The sequence below is a fragment of the Bombyx mori genome, chromosome 7, assembly GCF_030269925.1.
Source record: "Bombyx mori chromosome 7, ASM3026992v2".
Lineage (NCBI taxonomy): Eukaryota > Metazoa > Arthropoda > Insecta > Lepidoptera > Bombycidae > Bombyx > Bombyx mori.
In genome coordinates, this window is record NC_085113.1 from 10,785,082 (window position 1) to 10,809,130 (window position 24,049).

Genomic DNA, 24,049 nt, shown 5'->3' on the forward strand with positions numbered 1-24,049 from the left:
AAACTCAAATGCCCGGGTACCCGTAAAATCAGTGCAATCCTTACGCATATTGAAGCAATAATACTCTACCTACACGTCTCTCTGTAACTGTATTGTCTGTTTGTCTTTGCGTTTGTGAAAATTAATATAACTATATATAGGTATATTTGCTTGGATGGGTGGACGAACTCACGTGGTGTTAAGTGGTTATCGGAGCCCATAAACGTCTACAACGTAAGTGCCACTACCAACCTTGAGACAAGAGTTCTTAGGTCTCACTCAGTTTTTTCCAGAACAATGGCTTCCCCACCCTTCAGTAATTAACAGGACATCGAGGTTTCTACAATGACAAGGTCTTCCACCGCGCGGCTAAATTTCTCGTAGGTAGGTAGATTGACGGCTCAAATACTGTTGTTTGGAACTTGTATGTTTTATTTGTAAACATATCCCGTTGGTTTGAGGTTAGTGCCCCGACACTGGTTAGTAAGCTTGTTCCTAACTCATTTATATCTATATCCTTCCTACATCCACAATAGCTCTTTAAATATTTTGTATTCTATGATACCTACCGACACAAATGAGTCATTTATCATAACGAAAATGCCCAATTACATTGTGTTTTGTGTCCACGGTCAACTTATGGGCAGTATCATTACCAGCAAACGTCCACTGGTTGAAATATGCCTCACCTAAGTTTCGGCCCCCGCATCCGGATTCCGGGTACTTTAATCTCAATGTTCTCTCAACACAACTCTCAAACAATATCAGTCAATTTCGTGCATACTAACGAACACAATTACGTAAAAAACATATTAGAAGCAAGAGACGCAGACATATTCAAAGTTTCTGAAATATTATTTTAGAACAAAACTTCGGATTTGAAAGTGGAAGTAGAGGAAGGTGTATTTTCAATTCAAATTATAGTCGTAACATTCTTGATCTTATTCGAGGAAGCTATAGTAAGAAGACCGCAAAAAGAATTTCTAAAACCTGTCTTAATCACATTTCTGCAACAGCATTTCCTGTTAGATTCACATTTTAAAACCTAAATATTAGTCTTGTTCTAAAATTTACAAATTTACAAAAACCGGTGACACGTCAATGAGTTTCTTAACCTAACAAGTTTCGGGAACTTAACAGAAATATGTAATACGTTGCTGTCGCTTTAGACGTGGGTACACGCTTTAATATTTTTATATTTTTAACTCCTTTGATAATAACACTGGCAGACGGAAAGCAATTTTGTTTTTTCGCATTTATGCTCCATCCACATTTACGTACGACTGTTTTAAAAAGCCGTAGTAAGGTAAACTTCTCACCAGCAGCCTTGTTAGACGACCGTTAAGTAAAGAAGCATGGATGCACTACCGTAAAACTTTAATATTCAAACGGTTTTGTTCCGAGTTCATTATTTCTATTAAAAATCTAAAACGAGGGCCATCTAGCAGTTGTTAGAAGACCGAAAACCGAATTTAGCGCCATCTTTTGAACGGGCGTCAAAACTGAAGCACAAAAACTTCACAGACTTGCGTATTTGTGTTGGTTATGCTGCGATCCATTCCCGATCCTGCGAACAGAATGGAAAGCAGTCGACGTCACCCAAAACACGTCATTCGGATCCTCCCGATCCACTAACGGTGCTTTTAGGTACCTCAAGCACCGGTCATAGTTCTCGTAAATTAACCCTCAGACGCAGCCCACTGAATTTCTCGCCGGATCTTCTGTGGGTCGCATTTCCGATCCGGTAGTAGATTCTGCGAAGCACGGCTCTTGCTAGTGTTCGTCTTAGCAACGTCGTCAGGTTTAAGCCCCGTAAGCTTACCTACTAGTTAAGGTTACGCTGAAATAGCCTCTCAAGGTTGTCAGCTTAGGTAGGAAAGAAAAAAAAAAGCTGCGATCCCTATCCATCATCACACTGTCATCAGTGTCGAGATCTTCGACTACCATTTATTTTTTCTACCTTTGCTGGTAACCTGGAAGGGTTATGTCAGCGTAACCTGGCGAATAAGTGAGCTCACGGGGCTCAACCTGGCGAATTTGCTGTCACTAGGCCTAGCAAGAGCAGTATTTTGCAGAATCTACCACCGGATCGGAATCGCGACCCACTGAGAAGTTCCGACGAGACACTCAGTGGGCTGTATCTTCAGATACCTTCATACCAAAACCTTCAGGTTGATTAATATTACTCTTGCTACTACTTCTCTTTGCTTATCATCGTACGTCTGTAAGACCGTCTATTCTTGCCCATTTTCTTACCGTTTACCTTTGTTCCTCGGTTAAGGAAGGTAGAAGCAGTATTTAAACTTATGTCAAAATTTGCAGCAGCACTTAGATGACGGCGTCAACTCTTTAGGTTTTTTTTTATTCAGGAGGAAATCGCCGAACTTCGGCCTTCTATTGGGGATGGCGAGTGGGGCATGTCGGAGTCGAACCGACTAAAACCTCCTATCGCTCAATAACCCATGTCCGAACCTCACATGAGACAGAATTCATGAAAAGGCAAAAGGGGGAAGTGAAGTGCTTAGTGTGGAGCACATCTCTCCCATCACCCTCACCCTCGGGACGCCGGCGGTCGTCGACGCCACGCACGACCACCAGCCCTCTCGGTCGGCAAGCTATCCGAAGCCCGCCTAAATGGCACCGGTTAGATTGGTTATCTCTTTAGCTAGTGAAAATTAAGTTCATAAATAAAAAAAATCAATCGTCTATTCTAACGAAATTCCCTTAATAGTACTTTATCATTCAAAGCCCACGTCGTAAAAAAAGTATTTAAGAACTTTAAAAAACTCCGGAAATCATTATCTTAAAAGACAATTTATCTTCTTTTAAAATGACAACGCGGAATGTACTTTCGCCACTGTCCACTTGAAGCGGTCAAATTTAAAATTTCGAAATACGTAATTTTCACCGTTACGTTGGCATTCCGTAAGTATAAGAATATAATTTCCCATTTTATTAACTTTTTTATTCCAGTGATTCATTCGATTGGATGCAACTTGAAGTTGAGAAGCTTCTAATAAAACTTGATCATTTCGTTTTCATAAACAAAAAATCTTATTCGGCAAAATAAGTTTTTGTGACGTCATCGTTTTTTTAATTTAGCGCCATAACATTTTCATAGTTATGGCCGCATTCCGAAAACAGTACTAAAACAATAATTTATTGACTTGTATTATACACTTGATAGGTCTCGCCAAGATTAAAATTTTTACTGATAATATTAATGACATTATTAGTCAGAATGTGATTGGAATGTTAAAATTTAAATTAGTTCGCCTAGAATTGAAACATTTATGAACTAACATTTTATGTTCTTTAATTTCGGCCATCTTTGATTTCGTTGTTTATCTTTAAATGAAGAAATTGAAGAACGATACCGGAAAGAAACAACTTCTAATAAAACTACATTAGAATATTGCATTTTTACTTGTTTTTCAGTGTATACTTCAAAGCTATTACTCATAGTGAGCTCTACACCATGTTTTTTTTTATATTAAGGAAGGATTACTGATGGCCCGAAGGCCTTTCCAGATCCACCAGGACAGGTGGGCGAGCAAGGCTCAGCCAGGAGGGATGGGATTTGCTAACAGCTGCCCGAGCGCCTCTGAAGGAGACCTAACAACTCAAGAGCAACTGCTTCACGAATGAATCTACTACCGAATCGGAATCGTGACCCGCTGAGAAATCTAGCGAGAAACTTAGCGGCCTGATGTATGAGTTAGGTTGCACGTCGAGCTTTTGCCGAGTTCGACGAGTACGGCTACCAAAGGCTTAGGGAAAGCCTGCTCCTAGCGTTAGAGCTGAAGGTGTCTAATGCCAAAAGTTATTAGATTTGATGGATCCGTAAGGACGTGCCTATTCCAGTCGGTGAGTAGACAGCTGGCAACGATAAGGCGATTATCAAGACGCATATTCTTATCGAAGTACCGTTCCGACGCTGACTTCAAATGTTTCCGGATTGATTCGCGGCCCAGGTCATTGTGTAGGTCGACGTTCCTCTCGAACCACGTTGCTACGACGCCTAGCCTACAAAAACGTGATTGGAGGGCTTGGAGGATGTCAATGTGTGTGCGGGCCGCGTGAGCGAACACCACACTCGCGTACGTCATGACGGGTCGTATGCAAGTTTTGTAAAGTGTCACCGTATTCCGAAGGGACATTTTACTCCGCTTACAAATAATAGGATAAAGTCTGCCGAGAATTTGCCGAACAGATTTTATGTGCGGGCCGAATGTTATCGATGCAGCCAGGATGACTTCCAGGTCCAGGGAGGTCAAGTACCTTCTTGGCCGAATGTGGTTTAAAAAAGTATTTTGCGGTACGCAGCGGCTTAGCCGTGTCTGTAGCTCTGCTTTTGTCCATGGGCGATATTGACCGCATCGGTGTTGCTCACACAATAATGCCGAACACCCGTCCGTCTTCGCAGGTGATAATATGACAAAAGTAATAAAAATAAAATAATTCCAAATCTTGCCAAATTTATATTTATGAACCAATTCAAGTCGCGCCATCGCATTAGTCACATTAAGTTTAACTACTCATATGTCCAAAAAATCTTCTAGCCAATATCTTATTATGTTTAGAAAATATCCTAAAATAGAGGCGGCTACACGCAATTTTTTATCTTAAAGCCAACAAATAGAAGGCATTGTTCTACGATAGCTCTCAAATACGAGTTCCCACGTGAATAACCTTCGTTTTATTCGGCCGTGATAAGGTTCAAATTTGCTTGAAAGCTAATATGTAAGGTATTTACATACGGCTCAATAAATATTAAGTTACACGGCTAAATATGTGTTTTCTTTTATTTACGACCAGTGTAACGTTACAATGGAAATATACAGTAATCTCAGAAAATTTATTATTAAATATCAAAACGACAACATCTCTGACACATCCAACTTTGAGTATTAGTGACAATGCTCAGAACATTACTAATCACATCACAAAATCTTCCATAACACAAAAGTAAATAATTCGTTATTAGTAGATTTTTTTTATTTATTGCTTTGATGGGTGGACGAGCTCACAGCCCACCTGATGTTAAGTGGTTAATGGAGCCATTTAATGCTCGGCATTTCTCGACGTGATCGAATCCGAAATGAGGAGATCCGTAGAAGAACGAAGGTTGCTGACATAGCCCGTAGAATTAGTGAACTGAAGTGGCAATGGGCCGGCCACATAGCACGAAGAAAGTCCTTTCTTCGTGCTATGTCGATGGGGCAGAAAGATCCTGGAGTGGCGACCACGTACTGGCAAGCGCAGTGTGGGACGGCCACCTACTAGATGGACCGACGACCTAGTAAAAAGCGCTGGGTCTCGTTGGATGCAGGTGGCAATGGACCGGTCGCACTGGAAAACTATTGGAGAGGCCTATGTTCAGCAGTGGACGGCGATAGGCTGAAATGATGATGATGATGATGGAGCCCATAGACATCCACAACGTAAATGCGCCACCCATCTTGAGATATAAGTTCTAAGGTCTCAAGTATAGTTACAACGGCTGCCCCACCCTTCAAACCGAAACGCATTACTGGTTCACGGCAGAAACAGGCAGGGTGGTGGTACCCACCCGCGCGGACTCACAAGAGGTACTACCACCAGCAGATTGTTTCAAATCAACTAAACTTCATTACAACTATACAATCAAATGAAATGTTAAGATTAGGATTAGTCTGAAGCAGTCTTCGTTCGTCAGTTAGTCTTCGTTCGTAAAACTCCCAAACTTCTGGAAGTATTATGTGGAAAGTTATTTTAATTTCGAAGTTATACCGACTTGTTACGTTGCCGAACAGAAAAAAATGTATTACGTACACCGTAGCGAAGCTTAGCAGAATGAATGACGCAGACCCCTTAAGTTCATAAAGTTTCTTAAAGCTACCCGTTATTACGCAATTATGTTGACCTTATTGTTTTATATTGATTTATTTGTCGAAGTCCCTCGATGCCCATAGACCGATTTTTGCATAGCTTTGAGTTCGCTAAAAATGATTGAAAAATGAAATTGCAAGCAATTCGAAATCGTACACATTGAAATAATACGGTAGGCAGCGGCTTGGCTCTGCCCCTGGCATTGCTGAAGTCCATGGGCGACGGTAACCACTCACCATCAGGTGGGCCGTATGCTCGTCTGCCTACAAGGGCAATAAAAAAAATTAGCAGTTATACTACTCGCCACTGTACTCTATCGCTACCCGATATTTTTTACTGGTGGTAAGAACTAAGAACATCGACCTACACGATGACCTGAATCAATCCGGAAACATTTGAAGTCAGCGTCGGAACGGTACTTCGATAAGGATATGCGTCATGATAATCGCCTTATCTTTGTCAGCTGTCTACTCCCCGACTGGACTAAACGTCCTTACGGATTCATCATATTTTTTGAATGGTGGTAGGACCTCTTGTGAGTCCACACGGATAGGTACCACCACCTTGCCTATTTCTGCCGTGAAGCAGTAATGCGTTTCCGTTTGAAGGCTGGGACAGCCGTAGTAACCATACGGAGACTTTAGAACTCATAGCACAAGGTGGGCTGTGAGCTGGTCCATCCAACAATGCAATAAAAAAAATGTGTAAGAAATAAAAAGGTGGTCAAAATACTTCTCAGCGTTAATATATTTATTACTCTAAGTGGACGATCATTTCACGCGCTAATCTGTATTGAGTGGTCACTAGAACGCATAGACATCACAATCTAACTATACTATAGGTATTAGTATTACTACTTAGTAACTATACTTGAGACCTTAGAACTTATATCTCAAGGTGGGTAGCGCATTTACGTTGTAGATGTCTATGGCCTCCGGTAACCACTTAACACCAATAAAAAAAAACAATCGAATATGGCCATCTAGAAATCTCTTTTTTATTAATTTCAAACGCAACTCTTCCCTGTCCACTGTAAAGATCACTATATCGCGTTCACAAGCAGTTGCCGTTGCAGTTGCAGTTGCAAGCAGAGCCTACCACTAAATCTAACTGCTTTCGACCAGACGTCATATATAAAAACACAACGACTTAGACGCTTTATTGGTTCATTACTATTAATTTAGCCTATTTTGATCCACTCTCCTAAGGCACGCCACGCGACCCGATCCTGGGTCTCTCTTCTCCGTCAGCTACCCGCTTTTCTGCGCACTTCATCCCTCCACATCGTTACTGGTCATGGTAAATCACTACATAGTATAAAACAAAGTCGCTTTCTCTGTCCCTATATACCTACGTATGCTTAAATCTTTAAAACTTCCCAACGGATTTTGATGCGTTTTTTTTTAATAGATGAGTGATTGAAGGTTTTATGTGTATAATAACATCCATTAAATAGTGGAGAAATGTATATATAGGTATATACGAGTATGTATATAAAAATGAATTGCTGTTCGTTAGTCTCGCTAAAACTCGACTGGGGGCCCTTCCATGCCCTGCGTCAGCTTCTCGCGCAACCCCGGATCGAGTGTTCATTGTGCCCTGCGCTTTATTCAGGTATTGCCTTGATCTCACCTCTAGCATCCTACCTCTCCAAATCCTTACTCTCCAACTAAAATTATGAAAGTCGACAAAAGAAAAAGAGTTTTTTCGGCGGATCCCCATTCCACGTTTAATGTGGATTTCAGCAATGTCAGGGGCCTACACAGTAACCTTGACGCCGTACATCACCACCTTGAGACGGCGCAGCCTGCCCTCTTTTTCCTGACTGAGACGCAGATATCTGCCCCCGACGATACGTCGTACCTCGGATATCCCGGCTACGTATTGGAGCACACCTTCCTGCGTAAAGCCGGGGTGTGCGTGTTTATCCGGGAGGATGTCTGCTGTCGTCGGCTTCGGGGCCTCGAGCAACGGGACCTGTCCCTCTTGTGGCTACGCGTGGACTATGGGGGCTGCACCCGAGTCTACGCTTGCCTGTACAGGTCTCACAGCAGTGATGCGGGGTCAGCTCTGTTTGAGCATGTACAAGAGGGGACTGACCGCGTGCTTGAGCAGTACCCATCTGCGGAGGTGGTGGTCCTTGGTGACTTTAACGCTCATCACCAGGAGTGGTTGGGGTCCAGAACCACTGACCTCCCGGGTCGGGCTGCCTACGATTTCGCCTTGTCCTACGGCCTCTCACAACTGGTGACACAGCCCACCCGTGTCCCAGACATTGAGGGGCACGAGCCTTCTTTGTTGGACCTTCTGCTGACCACTCACCCAGCTGGATACAGTGTGGTGGTCGACGCTCCACTTGGATCGTCTGATCACTGCCTTATCCGTGCTGCCATACCACTCTCTCGTCCTAGTCGTCGAACGACGACCGGGTTTCGAAGAGTTTGGCGGTACAGGTCAGCAGACTGGGATGGAATGCGTGAATTTTACGCATCCTACCCATGGGGGCGGCTCTGCTTTTCCTCCGATGATCCTGACGTCTGTGCGGACCGACTTAAAGACGTGGTGCTTCAGGGAATGGAATTATTCATTCCTTCTTCTGAGGTGCCCGTTGGGGGTCGCAGCAAACCCTGGTATAATAAAGCCAGTAGGGATGCTGCACGCCTCAAGCGGTCTGCATACGTGGCATTTAATGTTGCTAGGAGATGCCGGGATCCTGATATCTCGGAGAAAAGGCGGAAATTTAACGCCGCCTCTAGGTCCTATAAGAGGGCTATTGCCAAGGCGAAGTCGGAGCACGTTGCCAGAATTGGCGAGCGACTGAATAGCTATCCCTCTGGGAGCCGTGCTTTCTGGTCGCTGGCTAAGGCTGCAGAAGGTAACTTCTGCAGGTCAAGCCTTCCACCACTGCGTAAGTCCAATGACAGTCTGGCTCATAGTGCGAAGGAGAAGGCTGACCTTCTGGTCAAGCTCTTTGCCTCAAACTCGACTTTGGATGACGGGGGAGCCACGCCGCCCAACATCTCCCGGTGTGACAGCTCCATGCCTGAGATTCGCATCACACAGCGTGCGGTCAGACAGGAGCTTCGGCTTCTTGATGTCCATAAGTCGAGTGGGCCAGATTGCATCCCCGCAGTGGTTCTAAAAACATGCGCCCCTGAATTGACACCCGCGCTAACGCGTCTATATCGCCTCTCGTACAATACCAACAGGGTTCCGTCTTCATGGAAGATTGCTCATGTCCACCCTATCCCCAAGAAGGGTGACCGGTCGGACCCCTCGAATTACAGACCTATCGCGATAACTTCCTTGCTTTCCAAGGTGATGGAGCGAATCATAAACATCCAACTTCTTAAGTATCTTGAGGATCGCCAGCTGATCAGTGACCGGCAGTACGGTTTCCGTCATGGTCGCTCAGCTGGCGATCTTCTTGTATACCTTACACACAGGTGGGCTGAAGCCTTGGAAAGCAAGGGCGAGGCTCTCGCTGTGAGCCTTGACATCGCGAAGGCCTTTGACAGGGTCTGGCATAGGGCACTTCTATCGAAGCTTCCAGCATACGGGATCCCTGAGGGACTCTGCAAGTGGATCACTAGCTTTTTGGATGGACGGAGCATCGCAGTTGTCGTCGACGGCTGCTGCTCCGATACCATGACCATCAACGCTGGTGTTCCACAAGGTTCGGTGCTCTCCCCCACGCTTTTCATACTGCATATCAATGACATGCTATCTATTGATGGCATGCATTGCTATGCGGATGACAGCACGGGGGATGCGCGATATATCGGCCATCAGAGTCTCTCTCGAAGCGTTATACACGAGAGGCGATTAAAACTTGTGTCTGAAGTGGAGAACTCTCTGGGGCGGGTCTCCAAGTGGGGTGAACTGAATTCAGTTCAGTTCAACCCATTGAAGACACAGGTTTGCGCGTTCACTGCGAAGAAGGACCCTTTTGTCATGGCGCCGGAATTTCAAGGAGTATCCTTGCAGCTTTCCGCGAGTATCGGGATTCTGGGGGTCGATATTTCGAGCGATGTCCAGTTTCGGACAAATTGGCCTCTAAAATGTTGGGAGTTCTCAACAGAGCGAAGCGGTATTTCACGCCTGGACAGAGACTTGCGCTTTATAAAGCGCAGGTCCGACCTCGCGTGGAGTACTGCTCTCACCTCTGGGCCGGGGCTCCCAAATACCAGCTACTTCCATTTGACTCCATACAGAAACGGGCTGTTCGGATGGTCGATAGTCCTGCGCTCGCGGATCGCTTGGAAGCTCTGGGTCTACGGAGGGACTTCGGTTCTCTCTGTGTTTTATACCGCATGGTCCATGGGGAATGCTCTGAGGAATTATTCGAGATGATTCCCTCATCTCCTTTTTATCATCGCACCTCCCGCCATCGGAGCAGAGTTCATCCATATTATCTGGAACCGCTGCGTTCATCGACAGTGCGTTTCCAAAGATCTTTTTTGCCACGTACCATCCGGCTTTGGAATGAACTCCCCTCCACGGTGTTTTCCGAGCGCTATGACATGTCCTTCTTCAAACGAGGCTTGCGGAGAGTTCTTTATGGTAGGCAGCGGCTTGGCTCTGCCCCTGGCATTGCTGACGTCCATGAGCGACGGTGACCACTTACCATCAGGTGGGCCGTATGCTCGTCTGCCTACAAAGGCAATAAAAAAAAAAAAAAAAAAAAAAAAAAAAACTCGAGAACGGCTGGACCAATTTGGCTAATTTTGGTCTTGAATTATTTGTGGAAGCTCAGAGAAGGTTTAAAAGGTAGATAAATATGAAAATGCTCGGAATTAAATGAAAATAACAATATTGTTTTTCCTTTGATGTGATGTGTTTGTTTTAAGTTTATTTTATACAAAAGGTCTTTTATTTATCGATTGAGACACTACGAAGTCTGCCGGGTCAGCCAGTCAATAATAAATTACAGTTTCCGAAACGAAGCGAGGACGGATCGCTAGTTATAATATATTATAATGGTAAATTAAATAATATCATAATATCTTGCACTGCAATAAATTCGCATATCAAATAATAACAAAGCATACACGCTGTTTTTAACTTCTGTAATAACTGATTTTCACTATGCTTAGCGAATAAATGATTTCTTTCTTCTTTCTATACTACGTTTATCGGTTATTGAATCGTAATTTACGATAAATCAAACCGAATAAGTTCTAATACGCGCACAGTAAGTACGCATCAATGTTTAATGCGTATACGCTTCAACTAATTAATTTTAATTAATCATCCCTTTAGAGTGTAGTAAAGCTGAGCAAATCTTAAGTAATAGGACAATTTATTGACCTCTAAAATAATAGATTACATTGCTAAGACGGGTGGACGAGCTCAGGGCTCACCCGGTGTTAAGTGGTCACCGGAACCCATAGACACCAACCACGTAAACGCCACCATCCACTATCCAACCATCTTGAGACATGAGTTCATTATTTCGGTTCTCACAGTACAACGGTTGCCACACCCTTCAAACCGAAACGCATTACTGCTTCACAACTTTACTGGCGGTAGGAGCTCTTGTGAGACCGCACGGAAAGGTACCACCACCCTGCCTGTTTCTGCCGTAAAGCAGTAATGCGTTTCGGTTTGAAGGGTGGGGCAGCCGTTAGAACTATATTGAGACCTTAGAACTCATATCTTAAGGTGGGTGGCGGCATTTACGTTATAAATGTCTATGGGCTCAATAAAAAATAAAAACAATACGCCCTGTCACTGCATATCAAAGGTGTTTCCCATACAAAAGACTAATTAGTAAATGCCCCATAATAAATCTGATAGGTTACTTTCTGATATATAAAATCAAAACTACTCCATCAACAAGAATTCGTGATGCAACCACCGTATCAGATGATAGCCGACAAGACTTGGATAAATCATGATCTAATCAATACTGGGAGATCAAAAACTGCTCGCCGTTCCCACGAAACTGATATTGGAGTCATGATTTGCGAAATAATAGCGAGCGAACTAAGGGCCGGCACGCGAACCATACAGCCAACAGCACAGGGGTGATACGAGTTATAAAGTCTTAATATTGTAACAAAAAAAAAAGTTATGGAATCACATAATTAGTTTATTTATCATCATTAATAAACAGCATTTCTTAAGCTATTGCATAGCTTTTATCGCGGGCCTTGAGCGCGGCGACCGAATCATGAAATTCCGTAACGAAAAAAACCTTACACCCCTCACTCCGCCTACCATGTAGCTCGCGCTCAATACACTCACACGTTGCGCTTGTGTAGTGTTTGTGAATAAGCGCGTGACGTCACCCTGCCTGCGCATCATGAAAAGTCTGCCCATCTCTCTCTCACGCGGTCTAGCTTATGAGTGTGAAGGAGACAGTTAAGGTTTTGCTTTTATTAATGTTTAATATAGCGTGGTCTTGTTTTATTATTGTTTTAATATTAAATTATCGTTGTCTAATTATAATTGCATAAGTTGATAAAAAATGCTATGCAATAGCTTTACCGCAGCAGCTCCCGAGTGCCACACGTTTATTTTTTATTTTATTGCTTAGATGGGTCTACCCACTGAGCTCACAACCCACCTGGTGTTTAGTGGTTAATCGAGCTCATAGACATCTACAAGGTAAACGCGCCACCCACCTTGAGATACAAGTTCTAAGGTCTCAGTATAGTTACAGCGGCTGCCCCGCCCTTCAAACCGAAACGCATTACTGCTTCACGGCAAAAATAGGCAGGGCGGTGGTACCTACCCGCGCGGACTCACAAGAGGTCCTACCACCAGTAAAGTTTGTGACATGCATTCGGTGCATTATAGCCACTAATTTGGAACGATTTAAAAACGCTTTGTTTGAAGGAAACGCAACACGGAACATCTTCCACTGATCGCGTGGAATTACTCGGTAGACCGATGGTATGGTCATGTAAAATCTATTAGAAAGATTCAAGGCATCTGCCAAATATCTTAAGTTCTGTGATAATCACTACTGTAGCGCCATTCACCTGAAGGACATCTTAGCCTTTAGAGAGAGAGAGAGAGAGAGAGAGAGAGAGAATACACTTTATTGCACACCAAAACACAATTTACATTCAAAAACAATCAAAAAAAGCAGATAGATTTGTACAATAGGCGGTACCTTTACACATTAATTAGATTTAAAAAACCTACAAAATAATGAGAATAAATTGTGTACCAGTCTATTGGTGTATTTACGGCTGTAAATCATCAACTAATCAATTTCTAGGTACTAGGTTAATGAATGAATGAACAAATTCATGAACTAATCAGTTACTAGGTTAGGTAGGCAGCGGCTTGGCTCTGCCCCTGGCTTTGCTGACGTCCAATAGCGACGGTAACCACTTACCATCAGGTGGGCTGTATGGTCGCCTAACTGCTCGAGCAATAAAAAAAAATACTACTCTAAGAGTAATCGATCATTTAGAAATTTTGGTTAGAGGGGAATTTATTTTTCTTCTAGTGACACTCCAGACTGAAGTCGATCAAGTCTTAAGTGTATCTTAACACAGCTTATCAACCGAAAAATATTTTTCGAAAAAACAGAACCTAAGGAAATATTTTTGAAAGTACCCCGTTGTGTATATTCGTGTTGCTGAACAAACCAGCTCCCAGTCTACCTTACTTTAAATGATTACTGTATACTCTGGATTGAAATGACTCACCCTAAAACATAGGATTGTAAACTCAATTTTGTATAACAGTGCTAAATTCTGCTCTCTCTCTTTCTCTGTCTCTAGTCTGTCTCTCTAGTAAAAATAAACCCACCGAACCGTACATATTCTTGAACTGTTTAATTAAATTTAGAAAAAAAATCTAAACAGTGACAACCTTGACTAAAGTATTTCAGCATATTCATTATGATCCGTGTAATATGTTAATCAAAGGGTTAACTTTTAGCCGAAACAGCCGTTCTCGAAAATCCGGGGGACTCTTAAAATGTTTGTAGAATTTTAATGGTCTCAACGATTCGGAAATTCGTTAATCTATCCATGATCTTTTGATTCTCTTTTTTATTGCTAACGGCTCTCGGAGTCCATGGACATCATGAGGTGAATCCTACCACGCACTTTGGTGCATAAGATCGACTGAATTACGGTTTAATACTCGTTCCCTATATCCAATACAAAAGCTGCCAAAATTATTAGCACCCTCTATTATAGTTTCAAGGCACTATGTCTGAAATTCACGAAGTATCAACAAAAACAGTAAATGAAATGTTAATCTCGGTCAATAAACATAATAGAACGTAGAAACATTAGGGATCTTTACTAAAGTAAAGTAAAGTAAAGTTACTTTAGTAAGGATCCCTAATTTTTTTCAAAAAAGATTATGGCCTATGTCACTCGGGTATAGTGTAGCTTCCAAACAGTTAAAGAATTTTTCAAATCGGTTCAGATTCAATACAAACAAACAAACAAATCTTTCTTCTTTATAATATTAGTATAAATCAGTTTTAATTAGGCTATGTTGAGGCTTCCACCACTGTACAAACTTGGCAAGGGAGACACAGACGAATCACAACATTAAGCCCGTTAAGCCTTTTGTCTTTTAAGTTTAATTAACTTTATTGCACTGATGCAATTAATTGAATTTCCAATACGCTCTATTTTAAAACCGGACTCGATCAGTCGAAACTTAATATAGCCGTACAATTACAAGTACGGTACAAAATTTAGTAATACGCGCGTTCTATTTTGCAGGAAACTCGATTTATTTTTAGTATAAACAACTTTATTTAAAAATTTACTAACACGTACTTACAACCTTGTTAATGTGATTGTAAATTTAATTTTAATGCCTTTTTGTTGAAGTTTTAACAGACTATAAACACTTGCATTTTTTTGTTAAAATAGAATTTAAAACTTTTTATATAACATTGACCTTTGAATTTGACCTTTACCTAATTAGGTGCCCGATGTATTCATACTGCATAATGCGATCCTGATACGTAGATACCTATTGTTTTTTAGTAACAAATAACAACAAACTAAGCATGAATTATACACGAGCAAACAAAATATTAGCCATAAATGACGTCATACGCAGTAATTAAGCTATTGCATAGCTTTTATCACCGGCTTTGATCGCGGCGACCGAATCAAGAAATTCCGTAACGAAAAAAACCTTACACCCCCCACTCCGCGTACCATGTAGCTCGCGTTCAACACATTCACACGTCGCGCTTGTGTATTGTTTGTGAAAACGCGCGAGGCCTGACGTCGCACTGCTTGCGCATCATGAAAAGTCTGCCCATCTCTCTCTCGCGCGGTCTAGCTTTCACAGTTAATATTTGCTTTTGTTAATGTTTATAAATATAGCGTTGTCTTATTTTATTATTGTTTTAACATTAAATTATTATTGTGTAATTATAATTGCATACGTTGATAAAAAATGCTATGCAATAGCTTTACCCGAGTGTCACACGTGTTTTTGAAGTGAAAACTTATTTAGAATCGTTGTGATTTCAAACCGGATGCAACGGAAAAAACGACAGGTAAGAGACACAAATACAAAAATGTGTAGGATGAAGCCAGCAAAGAATGAGACAGGAATATACGTTCTATTTAATACAGCGCCATCTGTGAGATTTTTTAATACTAACGTGTGTATGAAAGCTCTTGTAGTGAATTTTAATTTAGGATTATACGTGAAATTAAAATATCAATTCACAGAGGGCGCTACCTTACAATCATTTACTAATGACAAAATTTTACATATACTTAAGACGTTTAGGATAATTGTATTTTAATTTTGAAAGGTTTCACTTCTACCACGTGTGAATTGCACACATTTTTTATTTTTTTTTTTAGTTTTAAAAATACTAAAATTACACAACCAATGTCGATGAGAATGATATACAAGACTATGTAACAAATCAGTAAAGGACCCTTCCCGAATCCGGAATCTATGCATCGCAGCAGAAATACGAGTATCACGTAACAATATATTGAAAGTCATTGGTCTCTTAGACTAACAAATAAGGGGCGTGAGAAACTAGCACAAAGAGCTTTGCGGGTCTGCTAGTTTGATCCTGAATCGAATATACATTCCAAAGCACTTAAACCTGAACCCATTTAAAGTAAAGAAGCACCGTGGCCGTGCGCAATAAGCTTTAAGCTCCACTAAAAACTAGATTACGATTAATTCAGTCGAATTAAACTTATGCGTTTACGATGTGAATAATTAATTAATTTATTATGAGCTGCCTTGTTCTCTTATCTTCTGTTATTAAGTAAAGCCACAATCGGTAATGCACACAAGGGTTAGAAGCACTGTAACACAGCCAGTTCAGATGCAATTTAACATCTTTGTTCAGATTCGAGTTCAGTGCTTAGGATACTTTAGAGCAAACATAAGCTATAAATTCCTCATTCATCTACAGTCTGTTTGATTAAATTTGTCGCATCCGGATACGTTGAGGTGTGGGTGTGGGAAGTGGATATGGGAATCAACTGCCCGTCAAATTTCGTCTCAATTCGGGTGGTTTTGACAGAGTCAAGATACCATCGTTCGATTTGAATCTATGGAGGGTAGAGGTAAGGAGCACCACCTTATATAGGAGGAAAAGTATCCAGCTGTAAACAACAGGCTATGGTTGAAAGACTCACCAAAATAGCGCAAGTTTATGAAGTGGAAACGTTATGAACATAACAGTTTTAAGCAGTGTGCTGGGTTGTAGTGAAATTTGCTAATTTATGGCGCTGTTTTGAAATCTTCCCACTTGCTAATATGGTGCCATCTTAGCTGGCTCCTTTTCAGCACACATTTCTTAATATACCGAGATAGTACTCCTTACTTCTATCCTCCATAGTTGGATATAAACATATTCATTGCCTGCTTTTGAAAGATTTAAGACGTCCCAGAATTGTCATAATATATCGTGCTGCTCAATCTCATTGTGCAACTACCCACTATATCAAAATATAATGAAGATATTGGCCTTTCTGGGACATATTATTAACAAAGAAACGAAAAATCTATGGACAAGCGATTTCTAGCTCCTGGGCTTATTTTTATTCGCATAAAGGTTGGTAAATGGTTATCAGAGATCATAGGCATTAGAACGTAAATACCCCCCCCCAACCACGTTTGTTTTATTGCCCTTGTTAGCAGAGGAGCATACGGCCCATCTGATGGTGAGTAGTTACCGACGCCCATGGACGTCAGCAATGCCAGAGGTAGAGCTAAGCCGCTGCCTACCGCTAAGTACTCTCCACAAGCCTCATTTGAAGAAAGGCATGTCATATGTCGAAACATGAAGTGGTCTAAGCCCATTAGACGGAACGCATTACTGTTTCACGGCAGAAATTCTTCTATATCGTTCCCTCACTACTGAGGATCGCGACCACATGCGACGTACTTCCAATGTGCTCGATCATGGGTGGCATGGACTGCATGGTACAGACTACCACCGAGTGCTTCTCTTGTTAGATCTGACCATCTGGCTGGTGTTCTGCCCAGGGCGCGCTTGCCTTCTATTCGACCCGTAATTATGAGTTTCTCTAATTCATGTCTGGGAGACCGCATGATGTGTCCGAAGAAGCTCATAACACGTTCCCGGCAGATGGAAGAGAGCCTTTTTCGGATGTCTAGCTGCCTTAGAATGGACTCGTTTGTTCGCATGGCAGTCCACGGTATTAGCAGCATCCTCCGCCACACCCACATTTCAAAAGCATCGATCTTTTTTTACGGCAGAAATAGGCAGGGTGAGAAAATAACAAACGGCGTGGTCATGATTAAGATTGATTAACTTTGATGTAATGAAGCCTGCGTTATTAAGACCAAACGAAAATTTGATTACGCGGTTATTGTGTAAAGGTAATTAGTGGAGACTGTTTTGTATTTTGTTTTTTTATTGCCTTTGTAGGCAGACGAGCATACGACCCACCTGATGGTGAATGATTACCGACGCCCATGGACTTCAGCAATACTAGGGGCAGAGCCAAGCCGCTGCCTACCGCTTAATACTCTCCACAAGCCTTGAGATGAGATGCTTGAGATGACCCGTCTACCTGGCTTAGTTGTCGCAAGAGTCTACAAACGTGCACGCTGCTACCCACCAAAGACATGAGGTCGGAGTCTCAACGGAACGCGGAACTGCTCCGCGGTAAAACTAGGGACTGAATTGCAACACCTCCACATGCAGACGAAACCAGTTGTCGATTGCAGTACGCTGATATAATAATCAGGGAACGTTGTGTTAGTACCAATTTTTTTTTTATTGCTTAGGTGGGTAGATGGGTCCACCCACTGAGCTTACAGCCCACCTGGTGTTAAATGGTTACTGGAGCCCATAGACATTTATGACGTAAATACGCCACCCCTTGAGATATAAGTTCTACGGTTTCAAGTATAATTACAACGGCTGCTCTACCCTTGAAACCGAAACGCATTACTGCTTCACGGCAGAAATAGGCAGGGTGGTGGTACCTATCCTCGCGGACTCACAAAAGGTCCTACCACCAGTAAAATTTCTCTGCTGAATTCTTAATTTGCCTTTAGACCGACACGAAAAGTTAGTGTTATTGTAAGCCATAAGTGGCCTCTCAAGCAGCCACAATACGAACTATTTAGCGGTAGTTCGATTGAGAGTCTTGTGAAAGACCGTTCGCTCAAGTCCTGAAGGTCGTAAAACCCAAAACTAGATCACTACATTAAGAGTTTTAGAGCCGTTTTTTTATTTTATTTTATTTATACTTATTGCATACAAAAAGAAAATACAATAAAACAAGATTTAAAGAATGTCTAAATACTATGTACAAAGGCGAGCTTAACTCATTCATGAGTTTTCTTCCAGCAAACCCTTTTCAGAGAGAAATACGATGTATAAGAGGGGAATAGTGGACAATATAAAAGGTATTAAAGCAACTAAAGTGACAAGAAATGTTTCTTCATTTGCCTCTTAAAAACACGTCGTCGTGGCCTAGCGGATAAGACGTCCGGTGCATTCGTGTTGAGCGATGCACCGGCGTTCGAATCCCGCAGGCGGGTACCAATTTTTCTAATGAAATACGTACTCAACAAATGTTCACGATTGATTTCCACGGTGAAGGAATAACATCGTGTAATAAAAATGAAACCCGCAAAATTATAATTTGCGTAATTACTGGTGGTAGGACCTCTTGTGAGTCCGCACGGGTAGGTACCACCACCCTGCCTATTTCTGCCGTGAAGCAGTAATGCGTTTCGGTTTGAAGGGTGGGGCAGCCGTTGTAACTATAATGGAGACCTTAGAACTTATATCTCAAGGTGGGTGGCGCATTTACGTTGTAGATGTCTATGGGCTCCAGTAACCACTTAACACCAGGTGGGCTGTGAGCTCGTCCACTCATCTAAGCAAAAAAAAAAAAAAAAAAAAAAAAAAAAAAAAAAAAAAAAAAAAAAAAAAAAAAAAAAAAAAAAAAAAGGATGGATCCGTTAGCGACTACTAACGGATCCATCAGATCCAATAACCTTTGCATTAGACGCCTTCAGCTCTAACACTAGGAGCAGGCTTAGAGACCCCGGTAACCGTACTCGTCGAACTCGACAAAGAGGTCGACGTGCAACCTAACCCATGCATCAGCCCGCTGAGTTTCTCGCCGGATCTTCTCAGCGGGTCGCGATTTCGATCCGGTAGTAGATTCATTCGCGAAGCAGCTGCTCTTGAGCTGTTAGGTCTCCTTCGGAGGCGCTTGGGTAACTGTTAGCAAATCCCACCCCTCCTGGCTGAGCCTTTTCTCGCCCACCTGTCCTGGTGAAACTGGAAAGGCCTCCGGGCCACCAGAAATCTTTCAATCATAAAAAAAAAAGCTTTTTTTTATTGAAAGCCGAAAATTCCTTTCGGTATTGTAACAACACAATAACAGGCCGGTCGCGATTCCACGATCTACAGCTATCTACAACTATTGATCACGACAACGAACAATAGAACCAATATAGCAAAGCCAAAATTACGCAACCGCTATAAACGGTCAAACACGTTATTTACTCGAGAGCTTTTAAAAAGCTTTCTAAAGTTCAAATATTTACCAGTAGAGCTTGTGTAGAGCTGCCTCAGTCGTATAACAAAGTTTACTGTTATAATGCAAAATTAAATCAGAATAGACATTTAAGTCGCGTAATGTATTCCAATGGACATTTCAACGTTCATTTTAAATAAATAAGTGTGTACAACGAAAACTGACCTTTAGTGTTACTGACTATTCTCTAGCGCTGTGACTATTGTGCGAATATCTAATAAGGTCGGATATGGCTTTGACATTCGAAGTGCAGAAAAAAATCTACAATATATAAACGATTCTCATGTGTTTATAACCGTTGTAGCCAGACTGAGACTTATAATGAATGTCTAAAGGCAGGCGGCGGTATTAACGTTGTTGTAGTCTTTGGACGTCTCCTCAAAATTCCGTGGACCGCGCATCGTACGAACGGTTCGATACTGAAAGAGCTCAACATCAAAGAGAGACTATCGTCAACAGTCCAAATACGAATCCTCAAGTTCTTCGGGCACATCAGTCGTAATGAGGACTCCATTGAGCGGTGGTGGTGCATGGGAAAGTCAAGGGCAAAACATCTCGCGGACGATCTCCATCCAACACGATGGACCGACCTCATAAAATCGGTGACTCACTATAAACCATTGCTCTCACTCTGCGAAACATCGTGCCACATGGCGTCGCATCGCGAGAGCATCGGTATCGCAGGATCCGACTGATACATGACCGCGACCACTCTGTGTACGAATAGGAAGAAGAAGTCTATGACTCTAATAACCACTTTGACACCAGATGGACCGTGAGATCGTCAACTTATCTTAGGAATAAAAACAAAATAAAAAATTACACGCAAGAATGTTTAAGGTAAACATTGTTGCGTATAAAAACTATTAATCGAAGTCGTCGTGGCCTAAAGGATAAGGCACACGGGGCCCGTGCCCAGGGCCCCCATTCTCAGGGGGGCGCGAAAGACCGACAATTTCTCTCACACGTTTATTCTCAAAACATTTTTGTCGGGCACATTACACTTTTTTCAGAAATCAGTAATCAGAAGGTACTTACAAGGGCATATACTGTGCCTATAATAGAAGATTTTGCTCAACAGAAATCCCGAAAGAAACCGTTATCGAAATCGTAACCAAAAAACATTAATATCATTAATGACATATTATATCATACTGTATTTGATTACCTATAATAAATGGTCATACTCAGTAAAAAAATGTTATTATAATTCGCTTTTTTACTTTCCAAAAGGGCCTCAAATAGTTGTGTGCCCAAGGGCCCCATCCTAGTTTAAGGCGTCCCTGGGTGCATTCATATCTAGAGATGCACCGTGTTCTAATCCCGCTGGCCAATACCAAGTACCAATTTGTCTAATGAAATACGTACTTGGATGGCGGCATTTACGTTGTAGATGTCTATTGGCTCCGGTAACCACTTAACACCAGGTGGGTCGTGAGCTCGTTCACAAAACTAAGCAATTATATGAATGATTCTGTGGTATCCAAAATTAAGGACTCTGACTGACGAATTTTATATTAGTTTAAGTCAATATCGCTATGACATGTCCTTCTTCAAACGAGGCTTGTGGAGAGTACTTAACGGTAGGCAGCAGCTTGACTCTGTCCATGGCATTGCCTAAGTCCATGGGCGATGGTAACCACTCACCATCAGGTGGGCCGTATGCTCCACTGCCTACAAGGGCAATAAAAAAAAACGAGGGCTGAAACGTTATTTTGTTTAAGCGACATTTCGCTTAATTACAAGGATATAATATGTCGCGTGTTAAAGTTTTATTTGTTATTAGCATCAACAGTTCGATATTTTTAATTGAACTTCAAATAAGTTTACTCCATTCAAATACTTGAAGAAGTTTTAAAGATTATATAATATACTTAATTATTTTTAAGTATTTTAAGTATTTTTTCTAAATTTTAAACTTTATACGGCTCTCCTATAATTTTACAAAAATGTCGCTTGAACCACATAACCTTTCACTACTTGATAATATGATTTTGCATTTTCTCAAATTTTCTTGGCGTATCAACTTATTTTTGTTTTGTAGATAGGTATGCGTATTTTAAGAAAACTAAGAATCTACGTGACAGTTGATTATTAAAATAAACAACATGCATTTATGTATCTATATATTAATACGTGAAGCAAAAACGTTGTACCCCTTTTTACGAAAATTGCGCGGACGGAGGAGTATGAAATTTTCCACACTTATAGAGAATATAGAGAAGAAGTGCACAATGCTAATATTTTTTTTAAATAATGCATAAAAGATACATTAAATCAATAAAGAAAACATTACACACACTACATACCATGTATTTGACGCACACACGCATGCATACTATTTATTGTCAAACTTTTGTTCTTGACGTCTGTTGTCAAATTGAGATTAAATATTGTTTGTCTTTGTTAATATTTTTATAGTGTGGTCTTGGCGAAATTTGTGATTATAGAAGTATAAAATTCAATCATAATAGTGTACAAGCTTACAATTCCAATTAATTATAGTCGAATTTCGACTACTGCGGGACCTCTAGTCTAAATTTAAAGTATGATAAAATTGACCAGCTTAAACAAAAACTGTCACCCATGCGATTAACAACATCAATAGTCTGTATTCCGTAAGATATTCTGTAAGTATAAATCTCATTCTCTCTTTTTCTTTCCCGATTGAAACAAAAACAAGACTTGCCTAGTTTTTGCATATAAATATAGAAATCGATTTTTTTCCTTTAGAGCTACTGAATTTCGAATATTGTTTTTTTTTATATGTCTTAAATGGGTAAAAGACATGTTTTCTCGAACAATTATTCGGGTGTATATGTTGATAATCTTCTATATGTAACAGTAATCTAACATAATCTTCGATATTTGAAGCACGTTCAAAAAAAAACATACGCTACGTATGTGGAAGTTGTTAAACATGAAGCTTTTGTATTACCAGTTTTGACCGATGCAAATCATATATTTCCCAAAAATAAAAAATAAAAACGTTTCATTAAAAGAAACAAAACATTAACAAAATTTTGAAATTATCAACATTTACTTAACAGCGTTGATTAAGTGATTTGATTTTTATTTGTTCGATATTTTCGTGCACGCGGCTGGTAACACCATTACTTTGTACGAGAAGTTATTAATGTCCGAATCATTTACTGTTTAAGCAGATCACAAAATACACTCATAATACCAACGATAAAAATTCAAATGACAAAATTAAATGTAACCTACCTATAAAATGGTCTCCTTTTTCCGTACTGACTTATAAAAGAGATTTCTCGGCATTTTCAATGCGATGCCATTCCAGAGGGATCGCACAACATCAAAACACACTATACACAATGAACACTTAAACACTCGCACACATTATAGAACACAAATGATTTTTTTTAATAAATCAAACTTGCGTCAAGCGTTTTGTGACCTGAATTTTACGCAATAGAAGGCTGAGAACTGAGTTGGTTGGCTGCGCGCGCGCCTGAGGTATGCGACCGCCGATGTGTGAGTGAGCGAGCGTACAGTCACGCACACATATCGAGCGTGCACGGTTTTTGTCGATGTCCACGGGGCAAATAAACTCAGTGGCGAAGCATTGTAACTTTAAATTTTTTTTGATAATTTCGACATGCGACAGCTGGATGATGTTTTGAATAGGTTAACGATCGGGACTCTGGATTCTATAATAATCCCGGTGGTAGTCTGGTAAATTTTTAATTTTTTGCGTTCAAATCTGAAGTTCTTAATTTTGATCCTTTAAAAATGTAATTTTTAAGACTACTTTTAATTATTTCCATAATATTTTGTAAATATATTAACTTGACATTTTACTACACCATTTTTATAGCTTCGAATTTATACCCTACCTAATACCTATTTATACCCGCCTAAAGTAGGCGGATAATTAATAAAATCAAAAAAGTTAATATTTAATAATTTACATTCACATGAATTCCAAGTTACAACGCTCGTACACTGCACCGAAGTTTTTCTGAAAGCTGCTGGTCGATGTCCCGCTAGTGAAACGCAAGCTCAACTCTCCTATCCCTTTTCAACACCAATAAAACCACGGATTAGAAAGAGACGGCTTTATTTTTTAAGTTCAACTGTAAATTTGCAAAACTTGATGTGGTCGTACCACGTAATACTGTCGAAGAGAGTTACAATCGTTTTCTTATAACCCGGCTTATTTCAAAATG

The 24,049-nt window shown here is 41.0% G+C and overlaps 1 protein-coding gene across 1 annotated transcript in view; it reads right to left on the reverse strand.

Moving 5' to 3' along the window:
- Positions 1-23,307, reverse strand: part of LOC110386634 (F-box/LRR-repeat protein 7) — an 80,361-nt gene extending 57,054 nt beyond the window's left edge. The window contains exon 1 of the mRNA XM_038012085.2: positions 23,085-23,307. The gene's annotated coding sequence lies outside the window, so the exon portion shown is untranslated. The remainder of the gene's footprint in view (positions 1-23,084) is intronic.
- Between the last annotated feature and the right edge of the window lie 742 nt (positions 23,308-24,049).